Below are 19,221 nucleotides of genomic sequence, written 5' to 3'. Positions count from 1 at the left end.
ATCCCATAGTCTTCATAAGACTTATCTGTGTCGGTGCGACGTAAAGCAAATAGGAAAAAAAATACCACTACTCCTCGTAGTGGAAGTGGCTCGGTCGTCGTTTAATTCAAGGGCGAGCGTACTACATAACGCATGAAGGAGAATAGCTCTTGATCAGGCGCTGACTTCAGATTATGATTATGATTATTATTATTATTATTATTATCATTATGATTATTATTATTATTATTATTATTATTATTATTATTATTATTATTATTATTATTATTATTATTATTGTACCGGGCGGTACACCTCCACTCCGCTAATTTAAAAGTTGCACCTGTTGAAACTCCTCTGCTGGAGGAAGTCTGAACTTTATTGACGGTATTAATTTTCAAGTTTCTCAGAAGATGTCACTACCTGGAAATTTTGGAGTTTTTGAACTATGTCATTTTCGACGTGTTTTTGTTTTGCTTGTAGTAAGAAGTGTGAACTTTCTCTTCTAGAGGACACTACTGAAGATCAACAATAGTGCACCCTAGTGCGGAGTGAAAGAACTGTTTTTTTTTGGAGAAATTTTTATTTCAAAAGTTTGTTTCTTGTTAAATTTCTTTCTGTTATTGTTTAAGTTGGCTGTATACCCCTCTCTTTCCCCTTGTTTTGTATTTACCCAATCCCGAATTTCTTTTATTAATTGCTGACCAATCCGAGGTATCTTCCCCCAACTTGAATATGTTGCTGTATCCTACCCAATAAAGACTTTGTGGGAGGGTGTTTTCATTCCCCTAACGCCTCGAACCTTCCGCGAGAGGATATAAACTGCTGATTTTAGGGTCTCCGGGCCACTTCTGTTCCATCTTTCAGTGTGTATAGTACATAGCAGGGGGCGGGAAGCGCCTCTTTCTCCGGCTGCGGTCAACAACCAGGTAATGGCCAATTAATAACTTCTTTCTTTGCTAGCTCAGCAGTTTAACTCTCGGGGCGGGTCCGAAGTTTTCCCGTTATGTAACCTTCCTTAAAAATGTAAAGAATCTGGTATCTATTTTATCTTTTAAACTACGTATTGGGATAGAGAGTGCTTAACCCTCTCGATCTCCCACTCATATTGTTTTGAGGTGAACTTTTTTCTCAACCTATTCTTCTTTAACATTATGTAAATTTGTTTCTTTTCTAAAGTCACCTCCGTAGTATGGGATTAGCCCTTGCATCAGTGGCCTAAGAGCCAAATTAGGTTTTAAAAACAAAGTGTATTAGGAGTGCAGATCGCCTCCTCTCAAATTGTTATTTTGGAGGTCATGTAATCAACTTTCTTTTCATTTAATAGACCTCAGTAGGTTGGGTATTTTACCCCTGTGTCTATGTCCAGTGAGGACAACTCGAAGGTGGAGTTTGGTGTGGCCTTTCAGAGGCTTTAAGTTGAGAGCGAGTGGCTCTTTTTGAAAATTGAGTGTTGTATGCCTCGTGGAGGCGTTTCAGTGTAATTTGGAGCAAGGGCTCCTAGGCATGAATGGGGTTTTCTGCCCCTCTGTTGAAACTTGTGTTTGGGGTAAAACTGAGCTGATTGCCCAAGCATTGTGAAGTCAGGGCGCGAAGCCCAAATCCTGTAAATATTGTAACTACCCTTTTGAATTGCTACTTTGTACCTGCCATGCTTGTTATTTCCTTATTTTGAAAAGAAAATATAACCTTGTTAAATTTTAAATTAATTTTACTTTCGTAGCTTGAGACCCGTTCACACCCGCACCTTCTTTCACCTATACCTACCGCTAAAACACGGTAACAAATGGTAGCAAAGCGTGGTTGAATGGGTCTCAATTTAGCCCCTTTTGACGGCTAAACATTGTTTTGTTCCGAACTCTAACAATTTTCTCAGTTGCTGGAATTTTTTGATTTTTTTTTTGTTCTGTCATCATGCCCGGCCCTCGCGATGTTCTCCATCTTAACTATTTGCGCAAGGAGGAGTTAATCTACGAATTGACTAATAGAAATGTGCAATCTGGAGGCACGGTTGCGATAGACACAAACAAGCTTAGAGAGTCCCTTGAGTTGCCTATTTCCATCCCCACCTTGGGAGAGAAATAAATTGACGACTCTCTTTCCACGATCGTCGAGAATATTACTGGGCTAGCTTCTCTAGTTAGTTTTTTTGATGAAAATGATCCTTCTCCTAATCAAATTAAGCGTGTGCAAGCCAGGCTATATCATTTCTCAAATAGAGTTAACGATCTGTTGTCTCTAAAGCTGAATGACGTTCAGAAGAAGGAAGCTAGTACGCTGCTTGAAAATATTTCGGAATTGTCTAGCAAGGTCACTCAATTGTTAACGGGGGAGGTTCCTCCCAAAAGCGATCTAGCCACCACAGTGAATGTAGGTAGTGAGGAAGAGCCTCCTAAGGGAGAAGCAAATAGGAAAACCATTGCTGCACAAACAACCTCTGCCCCATTGGACGAGTCTGAACGCCGTAACTCATTAAATAATGTACGTTCTGAATTAACTTCCTTGCCATTGAAATCTTTACCTACTATGTCACCAGGGTTTAGCAGCTTGCCTCATCCATTGGCAATGTTGCTCAGAGGTATCTCTAAGTTTTCTGTTAATACCACCAGTGACGTAATTTCATTTTTGAGATTTCTAGTTGAATTTCAGGATCATGCCCTTGTGTTTTCTCTTTCTCCATGTCAAATTTTGCAAATTATCTATCCTTATGCAATTGGTATTCTCTCTGACAAAATAGTAAGAGCCATAGCTGAACAGTCATCTATTGAAGATTTTCATGCACACTTGCTTGCAAATTTTATTCCCGCCCGCGCGAGGTCATCTCTGATTCAGAAGTACTATTATCGTGTACAGCGCTTGGATGAAAACTTGGCTGATTTCATACAGGACATTAAGTTTTATACTAGGGTGTTTGCCCTTCATTTTCCTGAAGATCAGATTGTACAGGCTATTGTAGAGGGAATTTCACCTCCCTATAGGTCATATTTGTGTTTCGCGGCGTGCCCGCAAACTTTCTCTGAACTTGAAGCATTGGCCGTCTCAGCAGAAGGAGTTAGATACGCCGATTCTTTGCGTGTAGCGAAAGAACCCCCGCCTTCCTTTAGTAATACTCGGCCTCCACCTCGCCGATCAGTCACCCCTCGTAAATGTTATGCTTGTGGGTCGCCTGACCACCTGCGCAATAAGTGTCCACTGATCAAGTCGAGTGGGACAAGGAATGGGGCGGGTTCATCACAAGGCTGTTTTAAATGTGGGGCTTTCTCACATATCGCCAAGAATTGCCCAAACTCAAATAGCACCCCCTCCTGCTCAACTTCTGGTGCAAATTCCACCTATGCCAATAATAAGAAGTGACTAGTGGCTTCGGCTGAGTCGACTAATCCATCTTCCCGAGACTCAGCCCCTGGTAAACAGGTTGTAAATTCAGGGAACGAGCAGTCTTCAAATTCATCTTTTGAATGCCCTAAAGAATGTCTTAGGATTGCGGCGGATACCCCCGCACCTATTCCTTTTCTTAAGATTGAGTTAAATAACGAGCCTATAACCGCTCTATTAGATTCAGGTAGTGTTTGTTCAATTATTTCGGACCAATGGTATTCAAAATTTAAGTCTGTTTGTAAACTACCTGACTATGTCTCCTCTCCTGTTCAATATGTTTCGGCTAATTCATCCCCATTAGAAATTTAGGTTCCTTACTGGTCAAAATTCGTATTTTTAAATTTACATGGAAAACCAAACTGTTTGTGGCTAAGCACTTGTCTTGCACATCATACTGGGAGCGGACTTCATTTCTCACACTGGTCTTGTGCTCGATCTTCAGAGTAAGTCGTGCACATTCAAATTTGCGTCCAAATGTAAAATTCCCTTGTTAAAGTGTAATTCTGTGTCATGTTCATCTATTTCGCCTACCCAGGATGAGATGTTGTTAGACCTTAGACATCTACCTGAGGAGCAGGCTGATAGTATTCGTAAATTATGTCAGTCATTTCCAGAGGTGTTCTCTGATACTCTTGGTGTTACTGACCTTATTGAATACAAAATTGAGGTCACGGATTCGATTCCTGTCCGTTTTCCACCATATAGGCTATCTCCACCTAAAATGAAGGCATTGAAAGAAATCATCGATCAAATGTTGAAGGATGGTATTATTAGGCCCTCTAAGTCGGCGTATTCTTCGCCTATTTTTCTAGTCCCGAAACCCCAAGGAGGCTTCAGGCCTGTCATTGATTATAGGGCTCTCAATCGGAAGGTGGTGTTACAATCTGTGCCCCTTCCCGACCTTCATTCTTGTTTTTCATGGTTCCGTAAGGCCAAGTTCTTTACTATCTTGGACCTGAATCAGGCCTATAATCAAATTCCCCTTGCTGAAGAGTCTAAACACCTCACAGCGTTTGCCACGGACTGGAACTTATACGAATACAACCGCGTGCCTTTCGTGCTCCCCACGGGAGCAGCTGTACTCACTAGGCTACTAGATAGGGTCTTCTCCGACATCAAATTTGAGTACTTATATCACTACTTGGATGATGTCGTCGTATTTTCAGAGACTTTTGAAGAGCATCTAGATCATCTGCGAGAAGTTCTCAATCGCCTTCGTAAGGCTGGGTTAACTGTTAAGTTGTCCAAGGTTGCCTTTGCTAATCCCTCTATGTCATTCCTAGGGCATATTGTATCACCTGATGGTGTAGCAGTCGATCATTCTAGAACACAGGCCATCCGTGATTTTAAACCTCCCAAGGACATTAAAGGTATCGCCAGGTTCATTGGTATGGTGAATTTCTTCAGGAAGTTTATTCCTAACTTCGCTAATAGAGCGGCGCCCTTAAACCTTCTTCGTAGGAAAGGCATCAAATTCGAGTGGGGACCTTCTCAACAAGCCGCTTTTGAAGATCTTAAATTAGCTCTGTGTAATGCCCCTGTACTTGCTATGCCTGATTTCTCGAAGAAATTCATCGTCCAAACCGACGCGTCGTCGTCAGCAGTAGCTGCAGTCCTTCTTCAAGAGACTGAACTAGGGAGGCGACCCATCGCCTATGCATCTAGGACTCTATCGGCTCAAGAAGCCAAGTATTCCATCTATGAGCTCGAAGGTTTGGCAGTCTTATTCGCCTTAGAGAAGTTCCGTCTCTATCTGGAACACGTCAAATTTGACCTGGAGACCGATAATCAAGCCTTAAGCTGGGTCTTAGGTAGGCCGCGTCGTACTGGTCGTATAGCCCGTTGGGCCATCCGTATTTCTGCCTTCCAATTCGATGTCAGGCATATCAGAGGTACCGAAAATATTGTTGCTGATGGACTCAGCCGTATGTTTTCCAACGACGTCGAGACCCATGAACCGGTCGATAGTTCATCACCTTCCGAGTCCATACTATCTGATGTTAATGCCATATTAACAGATGTTCCCATGCTCTTTAGGGATATCGAGAAATACCAACGTGAAGATCCGACGCTGGCTCCGATAATGGAAACCCTTTCTTCTGGGGAACATGTCGTCCCTTACGTTCTGAGGAATGGTGTTCTATGTTGCCCCTCGAGGCATGATAAGATGATGAAAGTTGTCGTTCCAGCTGTTCTTGTACCTATGATCTTCAAGTATTATCATGAGACCCCATTAGGAGGGCATCTTGGAATCTTTAAAACTCGTGAGAAGATTCGTGAAATGTTCATCTGGAAAGGTATGGACGGTGAAATCCGTGAACTAGTAAAAGCTTGTAAATCTTGTTTGCTCAGTAAACCCACCATGTCCACCAAGGTAGGCCTTTTGTCTTCGCATCAAGCGTCGCGTCCCATGGAACGCTTGTATATTGATTATGTAGGACCCTTCCCCCAGTCTAAGGGAAATGCTAACAAGTTTATCTTTGTATGCGTAGATGGCTTTACTAGATTTTCCTGGTTATTTCCGACTAAGCTGGCTACCGCTCAGTCTAACATTACTTGCTTAAATTCTATTTTTGCCTCTTTTGGTCCGTCCCAATATATTGTGTCTGATAATGCTAAGGCGTTCACATCTAATCTTTTTCGTAAATTCTGTTTCGACTTGTCCATCTCTCATGTAACTACTTCTGCTTATTACCCTCAACCATCTCTGGCTGAACGGGTTAACCGTAATCTCAGGTCCGCGCTTATTGCCTATCATCATGAAGATCATTCCAGGTGGGATACGTCCCTGCATTGGTTAGCTTTTGCTTTGAATTCGGCGGTTCATGAATCACATAAATTTACTCCAGCCTCTTTGATGTTCAAGTTTGTTCCCAACACGCCGCTCTCTAACCTCTGGTCTCTGAGTGACATTCTGCCCGAGACAATAGATCCGGACAACATTAAAGATCTTTGGAAGAAGGCTAAAGCCAATCTTAAAGTGTCTCATGAAAAGGTTAGGGAAAGGTATGATCGTGGACGGAGACCCACCCCTTTGAAGGTAGGTGACCAAGTTATGGTCAAGAACTTTGTTCCCGCGGGCAAGCTTGCCCCCAGATTTCATGGGCCTTGTATCATTCTCGATTTTCTTACGCCGGTTACGTTGTTATTAAGTAATCCAGCCACCGAGAGGATATTTAGGGTTCACCTGTCACAGGTGAAACCAGTGTAAATTTTGTGTCAACTTGCTTCATATAATCGTGAAAGGAATATGAAGGTTATATTTTTTTTTGAGTTTCACTTTTAAGGCTTTCTGCCCCTTCTATAAAATTTAGTTTCATATGTAAGTATTTTTGTAAACCCTCCCCGCACCGTTAAACTGCCATTCTGTCCTTACCACGGCCATTACCACGCTCCCGTCTCCTGCTATACACACTGTGGCTTGCTTATATTAAATGCCACGGATATCTGCACGCCGCTGGCCCCTCAACCTCTCCACCAAACCTGTGCCCTCAAAAAATGATGATGGTCCAACAATTCTGCCGCCTAGTTTTAATGTTTCAGTGCCCCCGCAGCCGCGTGGTGCCGTGCCGCGACTGGGCTTGAGGAAGGGCCCCCTCGGCCCCAGCGAGGACGACATGTGCACGGCGAGCCGGAGCTCTCCTCTCGGCCAAGGCTGATGTGCGGCGCACGACATGCTACTTGCCCGCAGCCTGTATATGTTCATCGCGGGCGCGGCGTGTTTCAACACCACTGCTCCCCTCATAGTGCGGGCGAGCGGTATCTCAGGGTACTTGAGGGGTCCGAACGGCCTCCTCTGGACGCAAGCTGCAACGGCCGGTCTGGCCATCCAACTTAATCAACATCAACTACATGGACAGTTACTATAAGAGATGACTACACTTGGGAATTCAACAACAAAATCTGGTGGACTTAGAAAAATTTTCCTCGATGTTAAAACTAAAGTTTTCCTTCTCAATTCAACTTCTACAACCACAAAAACTTTACTTCTCCAGTTACAACAAAAATTTTGAAACTGAATCAAACCACATTAAGAAAATCTTATAAATTTTTCGGCAATTAATCTCCATATCTACATCAAAACTTGGACCTTGTTTTCAAACAAATTTCATGTGTCACCCCTGGAGGAACTTTTGGGGGGGGGGGGAGAGGTCTGTACCGGGCGGTACACCTCCACGCCGCTAATTTAAAAGTTGCACCTGTTGAAACTCCTCTGCTGGAGGAAGTCTGAACTTTATTGACGGTATTAATTTTCAAGTTTCTCAGAAGATGTCACTACCTGGAAATTTTGGAGTTTTTGAACTGTGTCATTTTCGACGTATTTTTGTTTTGCTTGTAGTAAGAAGTGTGAACTTTCTCTTCTAGAGGACACTACTGAAGATCAACAATAGTGCACCCTAGTGCGGAGTGAAAGAACTGTTTTTTTTGGAGAAATTTTTATTTCAAAAGTTTGTTTCTTGTTAAATTTCTTTCTGTTATTGTTTAAGTTGGCTGTATACCCCTCTCTTTCCCCTTGTTTTGTATTTACCCAATCCCGAATTTCTTTTATTAATTGCTGACCAATCCGAGGTATCTTCCCCCAACTTGAATATGTTGCTGTATCCTACCCAATAAAGACTTTGTGGGAGGGTGTTTTCATTCCCCTAACGCCTCGAACCTTCCGCGAGAGGATATAAACTGCTGATTTTAGGGTCTCCGGGCCACTTCTGTTCCATCTTTCAGTGTGTATAGTACATAGCAGGGGGCGGGAAGCGCCTCTTTCTCCGGCTGCGGTCAACAACCAGGTAATGGCCAATTAATAACTTCTTTCTTTGCTAGCTCAGCAGTTTAACTCTCGGGGCGGGTCCGAAGTTTTTCCGTTATGTAACCTTCCTTAAAAATGTAAAGAATCTTGTATCTATTTTATCTTTTAAACTACGTATTGGGATAGAGAGTGCTTAACCCTCTCGATCTCCCACTCATATTGTTTTGAGGTGAACTTTTTTCTCAACCTATTCTTCTTTAACATTATGTAAATTTGTTTCTTTTCTAAAGTCACCTCCGTAGTATGGGATTAGCCCTTGCATCAGTGGCCTAAGAGCCAAATTAGGTTTTAAAAACAAAGTGTATTAGGAGTGCAGATCGCCTCCTCTCAAATTGTTATTTTGGAGGTCATGTAATCAACCTTCTTTTCATTTAATAGACCTCAGTAGGTTGGGTATTTTACCCCTGTGTCTATGTCCAGTGAGGACAACTCGAAGGTGGAGTTTGGTGTGGCCTTTGAGAGGCTTAAAGTTGAGAGCGAGTGGCTCTTTTTGAAAATTGAGTGTTGTATGCCTCGTGGAGGCTTTTCAGTGTAATTTGGAGCAAGGGCTCCTAGGCATGAATGGGGTTTTCTGCCCCTCTGTTGAAACTTGTGTTTGGGGTAAAACTGAGCTGATTGCCCAAGCATTGTGAAGTCAGGGCGCGAAGCCCAAATCCTGTAAATATTGTAACTACCCTTTTGATTTGCTACTTTGTACCTGCCATGCTTGTTATTTCCTTATTTTGAAAAGAAAATATAACCTTGTTAAATTTTAAATTAATTTTACTTTCGTAGCTTGAGACCCGTTCACACCCGCACCTTCTTTCACCTCTACCTACCGCTAAAACACGGTAACAATTATTATTATACTGAAAGTGGTAGCTGAGTCGTACAAGACCTTAGGATTCATTATCAGGAATATAAAACCCTTCAAAAACACACATACATGCATTTATCTGTTCAATGCCATAATAAGACCAAAAGTAGAATATGCCAGTATCGTTTGGAGCCCTAGGTGTCAGTCATATGTTTATCAGATTGAAAAATTACAAAAAAAGATTTTAGAAATACTTACAATATAAAACAACTGGCTGCTATCCCCGTATGGTACCCTATAGTGATATCCTTTTAAATTTTGGAGTGGAGAGTTTAGAAATTCGCAGACGGAAGGATGCAGTAAAATTTCTTTTTAAAGTTGTTAACTATGCTATTGATAATCCTGAATTACTTTCTCTCATAAATTTCCGTGTACCTCGCTTCAATTCCAGAAATAACATAACATTTTTAAATGAAAAAACCAGGACGTGTGCCCATGATAACTCGCCGGTAAGCAGACTCTGAAGTATCTTCAACAGTGCCATTCAAAAAATAATGGCCTTGACTTCAGTTTGCCATTGCGTGAGTTTGTAACTGAACTTCATTGCGCAATTTTATGAAGTCCTAAAAATAGGGAAAATTGTAAGGCGAAGTTCTAAAATATTATGCAATATAATGTATTGCTTCATTTATTTTATCATTTGACTTTGTCGTGTGTTGTTCCACCGCATTAACATAAGGTTCTTTAGTCTTTAGAAAAGTACTGTCGTATTTTAAATCAATATTATAGGAGATTAGATAAAATTGTAGAATATAGTTTAGATATAAGTTTCACCATGTTAATTGTAGCTTATCTGTCGTAGTTGCCACTGTAATTGGGACACTAAGTCCTGTAGTGTGAAATAAATAAATAAATAAATAAATAAATAAATAAATAAATAAATAAATAAATAAATAAATAAATAAATAAATAAATAAATAAATTAATAAATAAGTAAATAAATAAATAAATAAATAATAATAATAATAATAATTATTATTATTATTTTTATAAACCGGCCCTACAGTGAAGAGTTAGCGTGCTTGACTCTTACCCGAAGACCCTGAGTTCTATTCCCGGCCAGGTCAGGAATTTTTACTAGGATCTGAGGGCTGGTTCGAGGTCCACTCAATTTACGTGATTACAACTGACGAGCTATCTGACATTAAGGTAGAGTCCCCGGTCTAGAAAACAAAGAATATCAACTGAGAGGATTCGTCGTGCCGACCACATGACACCTCGTAATCTGCAGGCCTTTTGACTGAGCAGTGGTCGCTTGATGTGCCTTCGCATTTAGGGTCTGTTGTGTCACGCGGTTTGGTTTAAACTATTTTTATAAATGTGATGGTTATTTTCCCACTCTTGGCCTCTCTAAAAATGGACTTCCGTAGTTCCTTTTAACTGTTTATTAACTATTGGATTTACTTCGCACAGATATAGATAGGTCTCATGGCGACGATGGGACAGGAAAGGGCTAGGAGTTGTAAAAAGGCAGCCGTAGCCTTAGTTAAGGTACAGCCCCAGCATTTACCTCGAGAATAAATGGGAAACCACGGAAAACCATCTTCAGGACTGTCAGCAGTGGGGTTCGAACGCACTATCACACGAATCCAAGTTCACAACTGCGTGCCCGAAACCGCACGGCCAACTCGTTCGGTCTTCCATAGTTCCCTTCTATTGCCGAAATACATGACCACTTCCTTCCAAACATTTTTGTTACATGAACACACATCTGTGCAACCACCTCCATCACACAGGTTATCACACGCACTTCACACTCTGCAGATGATAAGTTCTTATCGAATGCAGCAGCAGCAGGAACGACGGAGAGAAGTAGTATCAGATTTCTTAGAAGTAAACAGTCAACCAATATTATCTCACCGACCACCACCGACAGCTCAATATCGTTGTGCCCGAGTTGTAGAGAAGTTTTAGCGCTCGACCCCGCCTGGTAACCGCCAGAACTTTCCACTAGACAGCATCAAATATTTAACACACCCGTTAGTTCAGCTCCAGGGAATATGGAGGCGTGACCGCTACAGATCAGTCCCCGGCGCTTCAACACAAACTAATCAATACAAGTACCAATTTAGTCTTCCACCACAGGGAAAATAGTTTTGGTTGTTGCAACTGAACTTTCCTTTCTTTGTTAAAATCGATACTTTAATATGTATTTACTCAATATATTTCTTGTCTGAGATTAGTATAACTGATTTATACGAGCTGTGTTACCAGCTCAATTCGATGAGGAGATTTATTTCAATGCATAGTGGTTTAAATACAAAAGCTGCCATGAAATAATGAGTATGGCCAAAATGAGGATATGAAAGTATATGACGTATTGTACATTAATTTGTATTTAAGTCTGTACAACATTCTTTTTAACAACGACGTATTATTATATGAAATGATGTTTTCATACCATTTGTGCAGTTTTACATACGTTGACAACACTGAATGTAAATAAGATGAAATGGATTATTTTTAACATAAATTTCAAATTAAAGAACAGATGGAGTCATTGATGTACGTACATTGTCCTGAATTCATTGGAATTATACATCGAAAAAGTTCAAATTCAAAATTATATTGCATATGTTGAAAGATAAAAATAATATAACAGTATTTGCTTATTCGGAAAGTTCACGACTACGAACTCAATATCTATACTGGAATTTTTCCATTACAAGTAAATATAATCACTTTTCTCTTTGCTAGTGGTTTCTCGGCGTCGCGTCGCAAGGATGGGAGAGTTTTTTACAATTGGCTTTATGTCGCACTGATACACATAGGTCTTATGCCAACAGTGAGATAGGAAAAGGCTAGGATTGGGAATGAAGCGGCCGTGGCCTTAACTGATGTACAGCCTGGAGTGAAAAATAGACAACCACGGAAAACCATCCTCAGGGCTGCGGACTGTGGGGTTCGAACCAACTATTTCCCGAATGCAAGCTCACAACTACGCGACCCTAACTGCACGGCCGACTCATTGACAATTATTAGGTGCCCAAATTTAGAGTACGAAAGGACGTCTTCACAATTATTAATATTATTCTTTCAAAACTAAAACGGCTGGAGGAGTTAATTGGGTTCATTTATTACAGTTACCCCGCCATTAACTACAAGTTCCTTTATATGATCAGTCTCAACTTACGTTGGGACCTTAAAGGAGAACCCTTCATTACTACTGAAGCCAGCGATTTTTAGTTATTTTCCAAGCGTTTAGTTGCGTTCTGCGTTGCAACCCATACAGTAAAGCGATCTCGGCTGTCAGTAAATGATCTTGAAGTTATTTTTTTCATATTAGGAGACATATTTTCCTGGTTTTCAAGGTATTTAACTACTGCCAACAATCACATTGTCACACAGTTAAAAATCACTTCTCAGGCGAGTAAATGATTAATACGGTATTTGATTTCCCTTTAGGGCTATAATTTTGGAAAAGTGAAATGTCTGCGTGTACGAATAACTACTTCTTCCTGCAGGATAAAATTTAAATTTTTTAAAATATTACGTTGAAGTAAATGAATATCCAATATTGCTACTTGCATTGAGATCCTATTATTTTTGATTATGTCTGGTGATCTTCATAACTACTGAAGTTAGCACGGTAAGCAATTCATTGAACATGTGACAGCTGTGAAACAGCCCTAAGTGCAAATCAGTGATGGTGATGATGATGATGGTGGTGATAATGATAAACACCGATGACGGGTCTTACACAGGTTTGTCTTATTTTTAGAACGAGTTTTACATTAACCTCAGTGACATAGCGTGTGATGTTCAGTTGTTTGTATTATTGTTTATTAACGGAATTATGGGTTGCTGACTCTAAATTAAGTGAAGCATCATAATCCTGGAATGAGTAGAAAACACTTAAATGATCTACTTTCTCGATAGTCAATCGAAAATCACATTTTACGTAAGCCTTCGAGGATTCTTTCTCTTTGCTATTTGTTTCAAATTGTACTTTCTTTGCTAGGGGTTTTACGTCGCACCGACACAGATAGGTCATATGGCGACGATGGGATAGGAAAGGCCTAGGAGTTGGAAGGAAACGGCCGTGGCCTTAATTAAGGTACAGCCTCAGCATTTGCCTGGTGTGATAATGGGAAACCACGGAAAACTATTTTCACGGCGGCCGACAGTGGGATTCGAACTCACTAGCTCTCGGATGCAAGCTCATAGCCGCGCGCCTCTATACGCACGGCCATCTCGCCCGGTCAAATTGTACTAGCACATATAAAAATTCTATAAAATTCGAGGCCTATCACGGGGACTATATTTGCTCAGCTCTGAAGATAGTGAGGCCGTTGCTATTAAAGTGATAAATGAGCTGAAATCGTGAAGCGGCTGCTCTGGGACATTCTATAATGTGACAAAATTCCTACTAACGATGGATCTTCCTATTTAAAAACTCCCAAATCCCAACCGACTGCGCCAGGATTCGACAAAGTGCCTTTATAAAAGCAGGTCAGTTTGCACTAATTACATTAGGCACCTGAAATTGAATCTGTATTTGAACAACACAACTATAGCCTACTGGGGAGTGTAATCAATCCGCCGTATCACGAAACTGTGCTGAATCTACTTTTCCCCGCAGCCATTGACAAGCAGCGGTTCGTTCGGATGGTGACGTCATTGGGCTGAAGAGTCAAGTGTAGCTGGTGGAACATCGACCGGGTCACTGTTATTGTACAGATAGTACTCACGAGGATTTACGGAGCGTGTTTGGCTGGTTGCCAGGCGCAAGGGGTAACCGTGATACGCCGCGCAAAGCATGGTGCAGGGCATATGCTACTTTCGCTGAGTTTCTCTAGACAATGACTTCATCAACTCTGACAAGGATTTACTCCGTAATAACCTCCTTCAGCAGACGTTTACTAGGACGCAGCTTTCTTTCAATAATCATCTCTCTCTCCTCCCGATCGGGAGACTACTTACTCCCTACACAAGCAGCTCTGCACTTCTCTAAGAGATCACAGTGCTCTTGAATAATTCAGCAATCACATTTAACACACAGATAGGTGGCGATAAACAGCTAGATGAAAAGTGTACTAGGGTTCTGAAATACACTATAAGGGCCATGTGTTAATCTGAAAGAGGATGGACATTAGGAGTAAAACTGTGTTAACATAGCCTAGTACTCTTTATACTATCAAAACACGAATATTTTTCAATGGATGTTTTCACGATTGTGACTCAAGATGGTAGTTTTCTGTCTACTAGAAATAGAAAGAATTGATTCGATGTTAAACGTCCAGAAATAAACTACATCAGACATTCTCTTCTCTTGGACAGCTGACGTTAGCTGTTGAGGAATAATTTTCTGTGCTTTGAACGTCTCTTCTTTTTCATATAAAAATCTTTGAAAAATTCAATTATAAATCTTTTTCTAAAAATATTCAAGTGATCAACAAATTTATAGAACATTAAGTACTGGCAAGTTATACATATATATTAGGAGCGCTTCAAAGTACAATAAGACATTTTGGAACGTGAAATGTACTGAAATTCTTGATACCTGATATCTATTAGTTGGATTAACTAAATGTTATATTCATTCTGGAATCTAAACTGCTTTTAATATATAATTAGAAACATGTCAAACACCGGTTAATAGCACCTGACGTGCTTGGTTATTCGAAGGATAGATTGGATCTCTTATTCCATAAATTATGGGCTTGGAATTCTGTGAACATACTGCGTATAGCCAGTACTCTACAACTTGTCAGGAAAATTGGTTTTGCGTGCCAGGAAATCTACCGATATAACGCCAATGTATTTGAGCGCCTTGAAATACAAACGGACTGACTTGGGAACAAATCCCCAGTTTGGGCACAGAAAGCCAGCACTCTACGGTTTGAGCTACACAGAACATTTTAAGCTCCGTGCTCTACTGGTGAAATAATGATGAGCTTAAGGAGAGTAGGCCCGTGCTTCAAAAATTCAACTAGAAAGAGGAACACACGCCTTATGAAAGTTCTTGAGCAACTGTCTTCGCTTATCGAAATTAAGATGTTATTTTGGGTTCGTATAGGTACATATGAAGCCTCTGTATAGCTTTGATGACTTCACCAGCCCAGCTATACTCTCTACTTCGTAGCCGGGCCTCGTAACGCTTTCTGCGAATTCTAAGCGATCCTGTTAGCGATGCTGAGCTTCATGAGATTCGCTGCCTTTGTGCAGCTTCGGTAACATCACCAACTCTGCTCTGTACTTGATAGCGCATCGCAAGTTCATCCCTAGTGTGCCGTTTTCACATGATGTCTATCAGTAAGATTCATGACCAGCACTGCGAGAATACAGATGAGAGGAATCGAGCTTGGCATGTTTCTTCAAACATGGTGCCGGACTAGTTTGATACGGCTATGTGTACATATACTATAAATGGAAAATCTTAATAACGAGATATGTTTTGAACATTTTAAGAGTTTAATTATGTATAACATTATTCATTTAGTGTTAATTTATATGTTATGTGTGTTGCAGTTAACTAATTTTTTAAGACGAAGCCAAAGAAGATAGGTACATTAATATCACATAAGAGTCAAGTACTGGAGTTGCTATAACTCGATGGTGGCGGCACGTATGCTGTGATCATCGAAGCTGCATTTTTTGAACATATGTAGAAGGCATACTGAGTTAACGATTCCTTTTTATTTTACTTTTATGTTGAAAAATAGAATATCAGATTATTGTTATTGTTAAATGATAGAAAAGGCATTCGAGATCATAAGCGTTCAGACTGATGATAAGCAGGAGGATTTATATTAATTATCAGAAACAAATCGTTGTATACGAGTATAATAATATGTGAAAAGTTTGTTTCAGGTTCATTCTACGAGAGGATCGCATATGTTGAATTATAATATGATCCAGATTAACGAGACGGAGTGCTAAAATGTAAAGGTGAGCCCCGTCGTAAGTCTTGTGGACATGAAGAGGAGGCATAAAGCCAGGAGCAACCTGAACCCTGGCTTTCAAGTCAGTAATCTATGATATTTGTAAAATAATGTTGTTCATGTAGTTTTTTTATCTTGGTAGACATAGTATGTGATTTATATCACGTTATGGATGTCCTGAAGTAGTTTGATTGATGATAGAAGCAAACACATTTAGAAATTATTGCTAGTGATGATAGTAATTAACGTACTGACATACGTACTTGTAAGAGTCTAGTGTTCAAAATTTAACATTTTAAATAGCGTGTGAGTTATTATTTTATTGTGATATTCTGATCTCGGTAATTTAAATAGTGGATAATGTCGTTGAGTATTGATGAACAGTGTGATAATATCCGCATGTGATGTGTATTGATCTGATTGATATTTATGTCTGTCTATCTTATTTAAGACATGTTGATAACATGGGAAGAAATGTCTACATGTTTAATGGTGGGCATTATTTCATACGAATGCTAGGAATTGGATTCTTGTGTGTAATGGTTTAGTATTGCCCAAGTTATGGATAGTTATGTTGCAATTATTTCGTGTGTTATATACTATATCGTATTCAATATATATTATACTGGTAAGTCGCATAGGTAATGTTGGGTTTATGATTGATATTCAACGTGAGAATTTATATTTGATGGTCTACATTTATGGGATATGTTAACGGTAATAATGTGTTGATGAATGGTAGTGTCGACATAGATGACGATTTATTGATATTGACGTATTCTTCGAAATGTATCAAAGACATATAGGCCTAGTATATTTAAATTTGAAACATGTGCACCCATTAATAAGACATGGAAGGCGAGTGAAGTTCCTCGAATTTATGTCAGATTCTTGCTAATCCTGGGCAGTTATTGTTCATCGCTCGAACACATAGGTTATATTCGTATCGTGCATGATAGAGGTAATAAGCGTGTGTATTCCCAATTTCTGTACATGTTTAAGAGAACATCGATGAATGGGATCTTGTGATTTCCACTCGTAAGCTACCGCTGACTTTACTGTAGGATCATTTGCTTGCTAATTCCAGATCTTGTATGTGAATGATCATCATCGCTATAGTCATATCGTAATGCTTAATACCAAGAAGGAATGCGTGTGACATCAAGTAAACACACATAGCTGCGAGGGTGCCTAACCTTTCATTTAATTTTAATGAAATTGTAGTTACTTATGAGTAAGTTATAATGTGATTCGTAGATTAGACGTAGTGTTATGTATTTATTTTTATTTCCTAAATATTATTTTATTTCTTTGTTCTTGTTTCATGCCATTTCGTTCATTATGCCATTCATTATGTTGTTGATAAGATAAATCCTCGGAGATGTGTGGGCACATTATTATGTGTTTGATCTTTCAAGTGTGTGAATGTCTTCAAGGCAGTTTTTCATTTAGAATAGGTTGGTTTATTTTCATTTGATTTACATTGCAGAAGAACGTTACAAAATAGGACTTTGTCTCGAAGCAAATCTGAACAACAAGATCTTATGTAATTTAATAGTTGCGATACACGCGACAGAATGATCGTGAATATTAAGAAGTCTATGTTATATAACGGGATAATTATATCCAGGTTTATAAGTTTCAACTAAGATGGTATATCGCATTAATAATGATTGAAAGGAAAGAATAATCTAAATGTTAATTGTAAACCATTGTTCGTATAATATGGAACAATCGAAACTTGATGAGCAATGAGAATCGATTTCCACTGCGTTACGTTATGATAGACTTAAGTTAATAATTGACTTCAATCTTATTGTTTCCATTTTCTAATACTTTGACTTAATATTAATCTTTGGGACTTTATTTAATAAACACGTTACCATCGAGAAGATCTCAGTTGTTGTTCAAAGTATATATAGATATGTTTAACCATCCGTGATCGCATACAATGAAATTATGCCCATCAATATGTAATATGTCATTAATATCATGACACAAGATAATCTGTTAACGATGATCGTAATTATACACAATCATGTAGTATATCTAATAGTGTAACGTTAAACTTAATATCAGTCATAGTATGTAAACTCGTGGAAATGATCTGATAAACCAAATTCTCAATCTGGATCGTTCACCTCCCAATTGGATTCCTTTTTCAAGTCGATTTCATCGTCGTTTTTAGATGTCAACCTATTCGATGATATACGTAACCGCATTTAACCGACATTGCGGCACCCTAGCTAGCTGTGGCGTTCAAGTATCTCAATTTCATCTCGCTAGGAAGAAGAACCGATAAAAGACCCTGAATGCGGATCTCCATGACACAGACTGTACGGATGCACTAGGGAGATTTACTGTATGTCAATATCAGCTCACAGTTTTCCAGTACTATCATGAGTCTGCTCTTCGAGCTCGGCGTGCGGAACCTCCTTTCTTTTTAAAGAAGTGAAGGCCAACCTGGATGAGGTTTGTCATCAAGGCTAGAATATTTTTCACTTAGGTATCTGATATAATTGAGTGCTTCTCCTAAACCACCTACCTCTTCAACTACTTGAAGCATAATTTTCAATTGATGATTTCCCGTAGTTTTTTTTTCAAAATAATCTAAGAAGTCCTCAAACTGCGTTTTTGTTAACACTCATTTGCAGAATATACACATTTATTATTAACCAGTCTTCTAGATAGCATCAGAAAAATGTGCCTTATTTGATAGCTTGTAATTCGAAACGAATGAATTTAATATCAACTGAAAAATACATTTCAGCCAACTTAGTACAATATAAATAACTTTCATTCTAGGCACGTGTGTTTGATCTACAAACATTCACGAATCTTCAAAGGAGGAACTACCAAAATCTTAAATCGAATTTCTTGCTGTTATGAATTTACTGCAGGAGCCATCGACATTCCAGACGTAACATCTGTATTCTTATTATATGTATAATGCTGCTCGAGTTGAAATTCAAATTCTTACACCTGTACCGAATTTGAGTTAATTTTACGATTATTGGCGATTCCTGCACGTTTCCGTGCGAACTGTGTCCACAACGTGGAGCCTTTGTACCATATCACTCTAACAAATAATTGCACCTATCTACAGATTCTCAAAAATATTCAACGGAGAATAAGTTCTATAGCCACGGGGGAAAGTCTATTTCCAAGACCTCTCTTGTGATGGTAGAGAATGATGGTGGGCATTATCTAATTGGAGGATGTTATTTAGGATAGCAGTTATAAATAGTAAGACGACAAGGTGTACTACGTCATAAATATACTGCAGAATGATCATTGTATTTTAAAAACTACCAATTCAG

Source organism: Anabrus simplex, chromosome 5 (genome assembly GCF_040414725.1).
Source record: "Anabrus simplex isolate iqAnaSimp1 chromosome 5, ASM4041472v1, whole genome shotgun sequence".
Lineage (NCBI taxonomy): Eukaryota > Metazoa > Arthropoda > Insecta > Orthoptera > Tettigoniidae > Anabrus > Anabrus simplex.
Note: the sequence above shows the minus strand (reverse complement) of the source record.